Below are 14,703 nucleotides of genomic sequence, written 5' to 3'. Positions count from 1 at the left end.
CAATGGGTACTGTCATTAGGATAAAATGGCAACCAACAGATTGGGAAAAGATCTTTACCAATATGACATTTGATAGAGGGCTAATAACTAATATATACAAAGAATTTAAGAAGTTCAACTCCAGAGAGCCAAATAACTGTATTAAAAAATGGAGTATAGAGCTAAACAAAGAATTCTCAGTGAACGAATATCAAATGGTTGCAAAATACCTAAAGAAATGTTTAACACACTTATTCATTAGGGAAATGCAAATCAAAACAACCCTGAGATTCCACCTCACCCCAGTCAGAATGGCTAAGATCAAAAATACATGTTGGCGAGGATGTGGAGAAAGAGGAACTCTACTCCATTGTTGGTGGGATTGCAAGCTGGTATAACCACTCTGGAACTCAGTCTGGAGGCTCTTCAGAAAATTGGACATTGTACTACCCGAGGACCCAGCTATACCACTCCTGGGCATATACTCAAAAGATGCCCCAACATATAACAAAGACACATGCTCCACTATGTTCATAGAACCTTATTTATAATAGCCAGAAGCTGAAAATAGCCCAGATGCCCTTCAACAGAGGAATGGATACAGAAAATATGGTACATCTACACAGTGGAGTACTACTCAGCTATCAAAAATGTCGATTTTATGAAATTCATAAGCAAATGGATGGAACTAGAAAATATAATCCTGAGTAAGGTTACCCAATCACAAAAACACACATGGTATGCACTCACTGATAAGAGGATATTTATTAACCCAAATGCTCAAATTACCCAAGATGCAATACACAGACCACATGAAGCTCAAGAAGAAGGATGACCAAATTGTGCATGCTTCAGTCCTTCTTAGAAGGGGGAACAAAAATATTCATAGGAAGAAATATGGAGACAAAGTTTAGAGCAGAGACTGAAGGAATGGCCATTCAGAACCTGGCCCACCTGGGGATCCAGCCCATATATATATACAGTCACCAAAACTAGGCAATATTGATGAAGCCAAAAAGTGTATGCTGACAGAATCCCAATATAGCTGTCTCCTGAGAGGCTCAGTCAGAGGGTGACAAATACAGAGGTGAATTCTAGCAGCCAACCATTGAACTGTGAATGGTGTCCCAGTTGGAAGAGTTAGAGAAAAGATTGAAAGAGCTGAAGGGGCTTGCAACCCCATAAGAACAATACTAACCAACCAGAGCACCCAGGGACTAAACCACCACCCAAAGAGTACACATGGACAGACCCATGGCTCCAGGTGCATATGTAGCAGAGGATGGCCTTGTTGGGCACCAATGGGAAGAGAAGCCCTTGGTCCTGCCAAGACTGGACCCCCCAGTGTAGGGGAATGGCAGGGTGTGGAGGCAGGAAGTGTGGCTGGTTCGGGAGGGGGAACACCCTTATAGAAGAAGGGGAGGGGGATGGGATAGGGGGCTTATAGATGGATAACCCGGAAGGGAACAACATCTGAAATGTAAATAAAAAATACCCAATTAAAAAATTTGTAACTACTAAAACAATTGAACAATATGCAAACTCTTTTTGAAAGAAATAGGGCCAGTCCTTGCTCTCAGTATTGTTTTGCAAAACCTTCATAGCAGTAATTACATTCAGTTAATAATTGAAATTAAACATAAAGTATCATTTTATTGATTTTTTTATTTTACACAATAAGTTTATTATGAAGCTTGCCTTCACCACAAACTCCAGAGAACCTGGAAAACTGGCTGCTGGTTTTTAGTAAACTGACATTTTTTTTCCTGCCTTGGAAAAAAGTGTATGTATGGGCCTGGAAGACAGTACTAATGTTTTAGTAATATGGAGAAATGTGCCTCCCAGACAATTCTGTAATGGTTTTGATAGAGCAGCACTAATTCAATGCTTTCTGGGTACAATGCACCAAAGAGAAATCTCCCAATGAACACTGAGAGGAGATGACCTATATTTGTGTTAGAAAATAAAGTCTGAAACAGTTTCAGGTTCATAATAGAAACATCCTTAGCAAATTAGATACACAATATTCTCCAGGTATTATAAAAACATTCCAGATAATTCTGGCCCACCTTAGTGAAATCCTTTACACATCATTTTCTAAGTCATTTATTCGTCTGCAAATAGAATCGCCTGTCCCCACCAGAGTTTCTGTCTTTTGGGTCCTATACAGCTCCTCCAGCATCAGCTTCTTTCTCTCTTCATGCATAGCTCTCCCCAGACACTGTCTAGGTTAGGCTGGAGGAAAGCTTCCTCTAAGACAGAGCTGGGGCCAAATCCTATTTAAAATGTGGTTTGTGATCCAAAAACGATCAGATATACTTATTTTCTCAAAAATAATTACACTAGACCTTTACTACTTCACTATAACACTGGGACCAATTATAGTTTTTCAATGTGTGTATGTGCCAGTATGTACATGGATGCTTGCAGTTGTGTGTGTGTGTGTGTGTGTGTGTGTGTGTGTGTGTGCATTTGTGTGCTTTCATGTGTGTGTGTTATGTATGAATGCCTATGTGTGTGGCTCATAAGTGTATGTGAATGAATATATAGTGTACATGTATGTATGAATGTGAGTACATGTATGTATGAGCATATATGTATGAATGCCTGCATGTGTGTGGCACAGAAGGGTATGTGAGTAGATGTTTGCATGTGCATGTGTGTACATGTGTGTATGTTATATATAAATGTCTCCGTGTGTGTGGCTCATGAAGTTATGAGTACATGTATATGTATAGGCCAGAGACTAATGTCAGTTGTCTTTCTTCCTTAAATATTTCACATGTTATTTTGAGTCAGAGTCTCTAACTTGAACCTAGCACTTACTGACTTGGGTAATCTAGCCAGCCACTGTCTCCACTGCATCCTAAATGCTTAGATTACAGGCAGGGTAGCCTTCTTGCCTGCATTTGCATGGGTACTGCAGATTCAAACTCTGATTCTGATTCTTGTACAACAAACGTTTAACCACTGAGTCATCTCCCTAACTTCAGAGTCTTAGTTTGAAAACGTATGAGCCTTTCTGTCTTTAGAAACCACCATAACTCTGAAATCTCACTTAAAAATACATATTATATGCACCTGTATATGTGTGTGTTTGTAAACTACAGTAATGCAATAGCCAACAGATGCCAGAAAAAGGCATACAAGGGATCCCTTGGAACTGGAGTTAGGCAGTTGTTAGCCACTGTGCTTGGGTCAGGAACTGAATCTTAGTTCTTTGCAACAGCAGCAACACTCTTAAATTGTAAATGATCACCTAGAACTTATTTTAAAATCTCTCTGTGGCCTTAGCTTCCTTCTCCTTCCTCATCAAATCTAATATTTCTGCTGTAGCAATGTCTTTTTCTTCAACTTACATAAAGTATTTATTTATTTACTTTTATTTTTTGAGACAGGGTTTCGTGCTGTAGTCCTGGAAAGCCTGGAACTTGCTATGAAGACCAAGCTAGACTTGAACTCTCATAGATTCTCCTGTTTCTGCTTCCTGAGTAGGATAATCCCATGGTAGGAATTACCTTTAAATTTATTTTAATTTTTTATTTATGTCTCTGTGTGTCTGTATGTATGCACATGTATGTGGGTGGATATCCACAGAGATTAGGGGAGGGAATCCAGAAATTATAGGAACTTGTAAGTCTCCTGATGTAGTTGTTGGGGCTAGACTTAGGTCGGCTGTGAGACCAATAACTATTATCAACTACTAAGCCATTTTTTCAATCCCAAATTCATAAATTTTCAATCAAACCCCCATTCTTTAGCACTATTAATTTACCCTATGATTATGCCTTCGTCTTGTCTCTCAATGTACATTACTTAGCTCTGTGACCAGGCCTTGGAGACATTACTAACATCCTCACACTTCTTGTTCTCCTTGCTTCACGTTACCTGGCAAAACCCCAATCCCGACGCAATAGACAGAATGCTGAATCTCTAAAGATATTACTCCAGGTCCTTAGATGTTAGCCTGCGTGGTGAGAAGATTTAAAGCTCCAGGTGATGCTAACAGTGCCAGTGAGCTGGACTTGGGATAGAGAGTGTCCTGCATTACCCAGGCGAGGCCAGTGTCACCGAGGATGTGATAGAAGAAGCAGAGGTCTGGCAGTCACTGTTATCTCTGAAGTTGAAGAGGAGCAGGAAGCAACAAGAGAGCTCCAGAAGCTGAAGGAGGCAGAGAATGGATTCTTACCCAGAATGTCCAGAAGGGGGCAGCACTTCTGATATACAAGGTTTTGCCCAGTGGCCTCCATCTTGGAAATCCAACCCCTTCTACTCCATCTTCAACTTCAAACGCAGAGGAGTAGCTTGTGTCCTACTGGGAGCACTGTTTTTACACTTTACCTTTTGGTTACAAAGGCTGGTTATGTGTTTCATCTGCACATGGTGCATATGCATTTGATTGGTGGCTCAGTCTGAAATAGCGTAATAAACTATACTTAGTTCTTAAATCACCATTATACCAAGCATGTAGCAGGTTTTCTACAAATGGCTTGATTTGCTGACAGGCTTTTTAAGGAGTTGCGAATATTTCTTGTCTTAGTGGGATTTCCTTTCCTCTGTGTGTTACAACACGATCATTTCTACCGTATTCATCACCCTGTGATTTTCAAGTGCCGACAGTGAGCGAGGGGAATAATCATTCCCATCTCTGATTTATGGAGAACGTTACTGAAGTTTCCTCAGCGGTAGATGGTAATAGCACGTACTCTGAGAGGTTTTCCACAGAGTTTTCGCTGCTGAGGATCCAGTGAGACCCCATAATAAAGCAATCTCCCAGGGCAAGGTTGCTCAAGGAACGCTGCAGGCTTCAGTATGCCCTTGGCATTCAAATCGTATATATTCAGGCAACTGCTTTTGTGAAATCTGATTTCTTGCAAGTAATGCTTTGCTGCAAGTTCTGTTTTGTTGTTAGACATGTGTTTTCCTGAACGATCCAACATTCACATTTCGATATTTCTTTCCTTGACTGAGTTGTGTAATATACAAATAAAGCGATAGTTACTACTGAGGTGACAAGACAGATTAAAGAAAAAGCTTTAGTTGAAGCACGGCTTCTGGAAGAAGGTTTTATTGACCACTTCGGTTTAGATTTGTCCCCAGGAAAACACGCTCCTTTTCTAGTAAATGGGTATGTGAAGGCAGAAGCCTTTGAATCTTTGACTCAATCTGTAAAATGCAGTCTGCTATTGTTGTTGCAAGCTTTAAAAATACAAGAATGGTCTTAGCTGAGCTATAAATGTAAAAGGGTACCTGCATAGCTCATTATTGTCCCTCCAGTGGGCCACAGTGCCTATACAAACACCAGACACATATATGCCAGGTAAAATGTGCACTTTCTGTTGTTATCCATTCACAAACTAATAGTCCCAGCATTTGCACTAGGATATATTCGACTTTTTCAAAAACTCTCTTAAACATCTCTCTCTCTCTCTCTCTCTCTCTCTCTCTCTCTCTCTGTCTCTCTGTCTCTGTCTCTGTCTCTGTCTCTCTCTCTCTCTCTCTCTCTCTCTCTCTCTCTCTCGGTATAGATTAGCACAGGAGGGCTAGCATGCTTGATGCTGTATATATCCATGTAGCAAGGTTAAATTTTTCTTTAATTTTGATTGTTTTTTTCTGACTAGACTAAGCATGTCTCAGATACACATTTGGGACCAGGAACAAATGATCTTAATGGAAGTTTGGGAATAAGTCTCCTCGGCAAGTCTGCATCACACGAAGATGGAGGGTCTTTCTTTCTCTTCTAAACTAACCAAATCTCCATTAACTCAGGCTAACTTTCTGATAAGGAGAAGGGTAGTGTCCTTTATGTCCTCTTTTCATAGTAATGATATGGTGATGATGGTTTATGGGATGGTGAAGGAAAGCAGGGTGCCGTACTGGAATCCATTGGTTAAAACCCCCCAGGCTTGCCCACAAGGCACACTCCTCCGACATTCCTGAAAGCACTCTGTGTGCTGTGATTTGATCCTGTTTGTATTATATCTCAAGTCCAAGGATGCTAAGACCAGAGGCTGATCTCTTTCAGAAAGGAAATTCTATTTTTGTGTTTGAATTTCTGTTAAGCCCCGAAGCAGGCTTCCGTTGACTGCAGGTAGTAAATGACAGGCAGGGTTGAATAGCGTTCCACAGCAAAGGCTGAGTATTTTAGTGTCCATAACCCGATCTAAGGGCTATTTCTGGCCGTTTGTCATTTAGAGCAGAGAAGGTTAGTGAGGTCGTGCTGATATATGATCCCGTATTCTCATTGTACTTGGCTTGTACAACTCTCATTAAGAGACAGCCTTTGTCTTTTGATACTAAAGAATATAATAAAATAATTTTTTTCAGGTGGCTTTATTCTTCAAAGTGCAATGTAGAGAAATGCCAAACTTCAAGCTTAAAGTACTTAGCTAGAGGAATTGAGGGCATCTTTATTTTTACCCATAGGAGGAAAAGGGAGCTTTAGAATTCTCAGAAGAAAATCAAATGAACTCCCGTGTTTGGGACTGTCAGAGAGAAGAATTAAACATGAATATCATGATAAATATTTGTCTCTAACAGAAAACAAAGTTTTCAAGCGTCTCAGCACATGTTCCAAAGGGAATAGAATTTGCTAAAGGAAGAAAAGTGACTGAGGAGAGAGAAGACAGAGGATGGGAGAACCAACCTTTCAGTTTAGGGAACGGAGTCTCAGGTTCTGCTTGCTGAGCACAGGTGAAACGCAGCACAGCAAAGTTGAACATGGCTCCCAATCTGGTCTTTTCATTACCCATTTTTTTTTGCTTTGATTTCGCTGATAACCTTCTCAAATACTTTTGTATCAGACAGCCAAGATGACTGCTCGTCAAGTCTGGCCATTCCTAAGACTTTTCTAAGTTGGCCAGCAGCTACACCTCTAAGAAAAGCATTCACAGAAGGCAAAAGAAGTCTGCCAGGCTGAATTCCTGCTTACCTCCTGCTTTGCTCACCACCTTGGCTTCCCAACTCTCTTCCCCCCCCCACTTATTCAATATTCAGAACTACTGGGGTAGCATCTTAATTGCTAGTATTCCATTTCCCCTTCTGACTTAACTACCTTTTTCTTAATTTTAAGTAGTGGTTTGTTTCACCTTAATGAATGCCTTTCATTCTGACTTTGGTACTCACTCTTTCTTTCTTTCTTTTTTCTTTTTTTCTTTCCTTCCTCCCTCCCTCCATCCCTCCCTCTCTCTCTCTCTTTCTTTTTTCTTTCCATTTTAGCATTTTCTGTATCATAAGGACCTATTTACTTATTTGTTCTCCTGATCCATCTGTTGGGTGAAAAATTCTCTACAGAAGATGGCATCGGATGTAAAATGATTGGATGCAAACCATCCTTTCTTGTTCCCACTGTTTTTGGGAAAGGGCGGATGGTGTCGAATGGTTGGTTAATATCATTGTCCAAATATCAAGTCATTATTTAACTGGTAATTAAAGGTACCTATCCCAAATGGTTTGTGGAGAATAATTGATTTACAGAAATGATTTTAATGATCAGAACACTTAAATTAATCTCGAAGGAACCACTTTTCCTAGTTCTAAACAAAACAATTTTGAAATTGGCCTCACATGAGAGTTCCTTTATAATTGTATTTTCTATCCATCTCTCCTCTGCTACTGTGGCTTGTTCTTACCTCACACGATTTACACCCGGGTGTCACCCAGTTCTATTGAAAAGCACAGAGGGAGTCCAGAATAGCAGAATAAAATATTACTTCACATAAGACCAGAAAAGACGAGTATGATTTTGTCACACCTTAGTAAGATAGCTCTGGAGAACACAAATGAACTCTTTTGTTCCAGTCTCCTAAATTATTGGTTTTCCTCTAAAGTCACAGGAAGGCTCAAATAAGATGACATGTAATGTCAAAGCTCTTTTGTTTCATTAAATTTTAATTTGTATTTATTATTCTGTGAGTATGGTCTGAGTGTGGGCACACAGCCATGGTACTTGTGCAGAGGTCAGAGGACAACTCTCGGGAGTCATTTTTCTGCCTCCTCCATGTGTTCTAGGAATCAAACTTGGGTAATCAGGTATGTGCAAGCAAGTACCTTAACCTGCTGCTGAGCTCTCTTGTTAACTTTTAACCACTTAGATGCTAAATAAATATATGATTAAGTATACCATTAAGGGCAAATAAACACTAAGTTTAAAGTGAATTAATAGCCAATTCCTCACTCAGTCTAACACTTCCCAAGAGATGTGATACTAAGCACAAAAGGACTAGTCACTATTTTATCTCGTCGGCTATGTTAGCAGAATAGAAACTTGAAAAAATGCATAAAGAATGAGCAAATGTTAGTTTATCAAGCGGCTACTTGAATACAATCAGGAGTGGTTGACTCTAGCTGGCTGGGGTGTTTTAGGAACAGTCATTTCTGTACTAAGTAACGGTCACCAATTCACAAGGTTCTCTCTTTACGTAGATAGGAGTGGAACTAAAGGCAATAGAGGGAACTTAGACAACGTTAAATGCCTCTACCGTGTCCCATATCCTGAAAATGCCTATGCAATCAACTCTGGATATTATGCCTTGCAAGGAACTGGGGGAATATATTAATATTATTGTTGAAGATCAGAAAAGAAAGACAGCTAGCAATTAAATGATTCGCTTCAGGTCACAGAGGCCCCTAATGATGCTATTAGCATTCAGAATGCCCTGTCTGTGCAGCACGGCCTCTTTATTCCTTTAGTGGTGGGCTGCCCACATTAGGACAAGATTAAACAGTCACTAGGCAGATTACCTCGAGGCACAAATTTCTGAGGAGCGGCATGCAAGGAGAAGCTGATCTGTAGTCGTGTAGGGGAAAAAAAAATGGAAGTAAGAGACAGACCTGTGATTTGTCTTAGAAGTTTCATGTTCTTTCTACAAGGTTGGCACGTCTCAAACAGCTCCTGTATTTCTTAAGGATCAGAGTTAACTGAAGTGTGAACAATCTACATTTGAAAAGCATATTAAAAGATAGGAACTTTATTTATCATTAGCTTAACTACTGCATTTCAGTGTTCTCATCAAAAGTATATGTGGCTGATAAAATAAGTAAACTTGTTTTTGTGTGTGTGTGTGTGTGTGTGTGTGTGTGGTGTGTGTGTGTGTATGTTTTTGTTTTTAACGCTCAAGGATAATTTCATTAGCATAGCTTCAAGATTTTAAATCATCTCACACTTAGGACAGAAAGGAGATGGGAGAAAATTGTCTCAGGCATGAACCTTTTGATGAGCTATTTCTGGATCCTCTTTGCACGGATGGTGGGAGGGTATTTCCCATTCCCCTTGAAATGGGACATGGAGTGAGACAATGCACTGGCTGGAGATACGACACAGTGGTAGAGGCTGTCTAGCCTGCATGGGACCCTGGGCTCTATTTCTGGTATCACATCAGAAAGCAGATGCATTAGAGAAGTGGCCTTCAGACTTAGGAGCTAGCTGCCTGTCAACTGTTCACTGAGTTAGCATAAGGACCTGACTTTGGATCCCCAGCATCCAAATAAGAGCTGGACAGGCATTGGAACTCCAAGGCTGTGGGGAAAGAGAGGTCTCTGGAGGGATTTCGATGGGAAATGGATGAGCATAGGGTTACTAGAGGACCTAGAATGTAGAAAATCTGAGGGAAGAGGCAAGGACCTAGAATGTAGAAAATCTGATGGAAGAGGCGAGGACCTAGAATGTAGAAAATCTGATGGAAGAGGCGAGGACCTAGAATGTAGAAAATCTGATGGAAGAACTGCAGAAGGCAGTGCATGGAATGCTTCTGTAAAATGCTTTCCTAGTACACACAGCCAGTCTGAAATGTTACTCAGCCATATCGGGAGACAGTATCCATCTGGTAAATGCCAAAAGTTGTAGAATATGATAAATTCTTGGTTGGTCTAGACAATAAAGTGATCTCTCAAATGCTACTATGCAATCTTTTGGAAACTCAAGATGCTGTGAAGGGATCTCTACATTAGAATTAAGTTGGCTCAATAAGGAACAACTGCTTAATGTTAACATTGTAGACCATCTGGGAGATAAAATAACCAAAATAAGGAATATCGGTTATGAAATGTTTTAGGGATGTTAATATAAGAAATTGAGGGATAGGATAAATTGTATTATCGTAAACTCATAAAAGATTAGGAACACCTCAACCCAAGCAGAAAACTATACTGTTTCAGTGATTCATTCAACCAATGTCTGTTGGCTGCTGGCAGTTAGGATTGGTGCTAAAAGATTGGGAGTTCACAAGAGTTCACAGTGTGTTGATTAAACAATAAACAAGCTCCTATCTGACATTTATTAAGAATTTATTTGGAGTGATGATGGCAGAGCTTTCATAGATTCTTTCCATTTTTTACTCAGAGGAAATGATCTTAGGTTTAATTACAGAGATAATGAAGCCCAGGAAGATCAGACATATGTAAATGAAAACTATGATTCAAATTAAATTTCTATGAGTTGAACCATACCTTGATGTCTTTCATATGTATATCTGTGTTCACATGATGATGCTTTATATTCTTTAAAAGGTGTGTGTGTATGTGTGTGTATGTGTATGTGTGTGTGTGTATGTGTGTGTGTATGTGTGTGTGTATGTGTGTATGTGTGTGTTTGTATGTATGTGTATGTGTGTGTTTGTATATGTGTGTGTATGTGTGTGTATGTGTGTGTGTATGTGTGTGTATGTGTGTGTGTATGTGTGTGTGTATGTGTGTGTGTATGTGTGTGTTTGTATGTATGTGTATGTGTGTGTATGTGTGTGTATGTGTGTGTGTATGTGTGTGTGTATGTGTGTGTGTATGTGTGTGTTTGTATGTGTGTGTATGTGTGTGTATGTGTGTGTGTATGTGTGTGTATGTGTGTGTATGTGTGTGTTTGTATGTATGTGTATGTGTGTGTGTATGTGTGTGTATGTGTGTGTTTGTATATGTGTGTGTATGTGTGTGTATGTGTGTGTGTATGTGTGTGTATGTGTGTGTATGTGTGTGTGTATGTGTGTGTGTGTGTGTGTATGTTACACGCACAATGGATTTGTGGCACAGGAGAATGCAGTTTCATATATTTGCAATTTGGTCATTTGAAGTTCATTTGGATTTAGAAAACCATGGGACACTAATGATTAATCTGATGTATTCTGAGAATATGACTATAAAGTTAAATGAGAAGTATAATGTAAATTTTCTTTCTAGCAAAGCTTTGAAAAGGGACCTTAAAAGAAACTTAAGAAAAACACTTCCAAAATATAAGCAATAGGTTTATAAGCTTAGAGCTCTGACTATACTCTCTGCTTTTAGGAGTATTTTGCTCTTTCTTTTTCAGGATTGGAATTCTAAGACATTAGAAGGGAAGTCATACATGCTTTTCTCTGGATCCTAGACATGTATACCCATAATTGGAGGAATTTTGGCTGCTGGGAATATAACTTACCATTTATTATAAGCCAGAGGAGAAAATTGATTTTAGCACTCTGGAAGAAAAATTGTACCTTTGGTTCTGAATTATTTCCCCATGAGCACAGAGCCAAATATTAATGTAGATTTAAATGGAAGGAAAAAAGTGCTCAAAGCCTAATGTACTTCAAGCTTATAAAAGGAAATTTATTCACTGTAAAGTGAGTGGGATTTCCCGGAGCAAAACTACTCCTATTATTTTTGTCTTGCCGCTCCGACCATGGTTTATGTAGCACGGAAGAATGTTCTAGACTGTTGGGTGTAATTGGGACTACAACTTCTACGACAGAAGTCTCAGCAATGCTCCTCTCTCCGACAGCCCATACCAGAGCACAGCCCCACTTCGTAGGATTTCTTGAATCATACAATGTCCAGTGGAATCCTTTCTTGAATCTTGGTGCTTCCAAGAAGCATTTATTATCTATGATTTTTTTTTTTTAAATTATGACTGTTGAAAGAGGGAAGAGACTGGTTTCTTTTTAGCTGTGGTCATCGCTAGGCTGTCAATGCTCCTGTGACAGCCTGACACATTTGCATACTGGCAACACACACTGGTCTAGGCATTTCTTTGAAATAAAGGGCTTGACATAGAAAGGGGAACATGCTGGGATTTGGGGGGAGTGGAGGACACTCTGGGTAAAAATACAGTGAGATTTAAAATTTAAAAATTCATGAGATTTAGGGAGAGTAAATAATAATGCTACAAAAAGAAAACAACCCAAACTGGGAAAGAAAAAAAGAAATAAAGAAGGAAGGGAGGAAAAAAGGAAGTTGGGAAGAACTCTATTCATCTAACAAAAACCAAAGGTGGTATCCTGGGTCATGCTTTTTAAACCGTTTTCTTCCTAAGTAATGAAATTGTCTTATTGTGATTATTTATCCCTTTTCTTTTTAATTTAATTTAATGCTCTAGTTTTATTTCTGCTGCAGTGATAAGCAAAATGACCAACAGCAACTTGGGGAAGAAAGGAATTTATTTTAACCTATGGGGCTCCTCACAGAGGGAAGCCACAGCAGGGACCCAAGCCAGGAGCTGGAAGCAGACCCTAGGGGAGAAGTGTTGTCCATTTTACTCCCAGGCTTAAGTTCAGCTCCTTTCTTATTCAAGACAGGGCCACCTGCCCAGAGTGGCACTGGCTACAGTGGACTGGGCCTTCTTATGTCAATTATCAATGAAGAAAATGCCTCACAGATGTGTCCACAAGACAATTGGTTGGGAGAAACTCCTCAGGTCAGGTTCCCTCTTCTCAAGTGACTCTAGATTTGTGTCAAGCTGACAACTGAAGTAAACTGTGATACCTCCTAAGGAATATTTATCAATAAACAATTTAACACAGATGCTGTCAGTGAGTGATTATACAAATTTCAAACTGACCACAGCATTTGAATATTTAAGTCATTTCCAATGTTTGGTTACTTAAACATCATTCTTTAAAGATACTTGCCACAATTTCAGGAAAGTAACTGTGTGCTTTTTATTGGATATTTTTAATTTACATTTCTTTTTTATTGGATATTTTATGTATTTACATTTCAACTGTTATCCCCTTTCCCCTCTCTCCCATCCCTTCCCCTCCACCTGCTGCAATTTTATTAAGTCCCATTTGTCGATTTTTGATCTTAGAGCATAAGCCATTGGTTCAAATGCTATCCCCTTTCCCTCCAGAAACCCACTATCCCCTCTCTCCCCCTGCTTTTATGAAAGTGCTCCCCCACCCACCCACCCGCTTCCTCCTGCCTCCCTGCCCTCACATTCTGCTGCACTGGGGCATTAAGCCTTAACAGGACCAAGGGCCTCTCTTCCCACTGATGCCTGACAAGGCCCATCCTCTGCTACATACGCAGCTGGAGCTATGGGTCCATCCTTGTGTACTCTTTGGATGGTGTAACTGTATTTTTAAAAAGTTGGTATATAATTTTTGAAGTACCACATTGTACCCTACAAATAGGCCATTTTTTATGTCAAATAGAAAAAAAGTAAGTGCGAGTTTAGGGTTATTGCTTATCTGTGCTTGCTTGCCCCACATTACACCACCCACCTCAAACATATTAATCCAGAATTCCTCTGTCAAAAGGAAATGCAGGAACAAAGAGTGGAGCACAGACTGAAGGAAAGGACAACCAGAGACTGCCCCACTTAGGGAGCCATCCCATCTGCCGACACCAATCCCAGACACTATTGCTGATGCCAAGAAGTGCATGGTGACCTGAGCCTCATAAAGCTGTCTCCTGAGAGGCTCTTCAGATGTGGATGCTCACAGCCAACCATCGGACTGAGAGCAGGGTCCCCAATGGAGGAGACAGGTCAAGGACTGAAGGAGCTGAAGGGGTTTGCAACCCCACAGGAAGAACAGCAATATCAGTGAACAAAACCCCCAAATCTCCCAGGGACTAAACCACCAACCAAAGAGTACATATGGGGGGAACACATGGCTCCAGCTAGATATATAGCAGAGGATGGCCTTATTGGGCATCACTGGAAGGGGAGCCCCTTGCTTTTGTAGATGCTCCCAATGTAGGGGAATGCTAGGGTGCTGAGTGGAAATGGGTAGGCAGGTGGATGGAGGAGCACCCTCATAGAGGCAGTATGGAGTGGGAGGGGATGGGAGTGTAGGAAAACTGGGAAGGGGGATCATATTCGAAATTTAAATAAATAAAATAACCAAAAAAATAAAATAAAAAAATAAAAATCATACACTGCAGTGGAGATGAGCACAGGTGATGAACAAAGACGCAATTAGTGTTAGATCTTAGCGATCTTAGCTCCTGCTTCACTCTACCTGGTGAAGTCCCATCCAAACACCAGGGCTGGCCACTTTCCTTCCTAAGTATTGAGACCAGTTTTACCCCTAGCCTTGTGCCTAGAATGAGTCTTGCTTGCATCATGCTGATATAAACCTTCAGTGAGGATTCCCTGACACTATTCTTGTGTAGAATTTTTCTTAAAGACTTATTTATTTATTATATAGAAGTACACTGAAGCTGTCTTCAGACACACCAGAAGAGGGCATCAAATATCATTACAGGTGGTTGTGAGCCACCCTGTGGTTGCTGGGATTTGAACTCAGTACCTCCAGAAGAACAGTCAGTACTCTTAACCATGGAGCCAACTCTCCAGCCCCCTGATACTCTCCTTAGCTAGTCTTGCTAATTTCAGGTTCTAGAAATTCTGATGAACTCTTAGAATCATGCATTATCCTGGAGGTGGTCTGTTGGACTCATGTCATCTCCCTGGAAAGAGTTCACCCTGAATATGCATGACTGCCCATGTCTTTACCCACCACACAATTTACTCTC

At 40.3% G+C, this 14,703-nt stretch overlaps 1 protein-coding gene across 6 annotated transcripts in view; it reads right to left on the bottom strand.

The window, feature by feature from the left end:
- Hs3st5 (heparan sulfate-glucosamine 3-sulfotransferase 5) overlaps window positions 1-14,703 on the bottom strand; it is a 332,523-nt gene that overhangs the window by 58,647 nt on the left and 259,173 nt on the right.

Source organism: Rattus norvegicus, chromosome 20 (assembly GCF_021556685.1).
Source record: "Rattus norvegicus strain SHRSP/BbbUtx chromosome 20, alternate assembly SHRSP_T2T, whole genome shotgun sequence".
Taxonomy (NCBI): Eukaryota; Metazoa; Chordata; class Mammalia; order Rodentia; family Muridae; genus Rattus; species Rattus norvegicus.
This window is presented reverse-complemented; position numbering and strand designations above follow the sequence as displayed.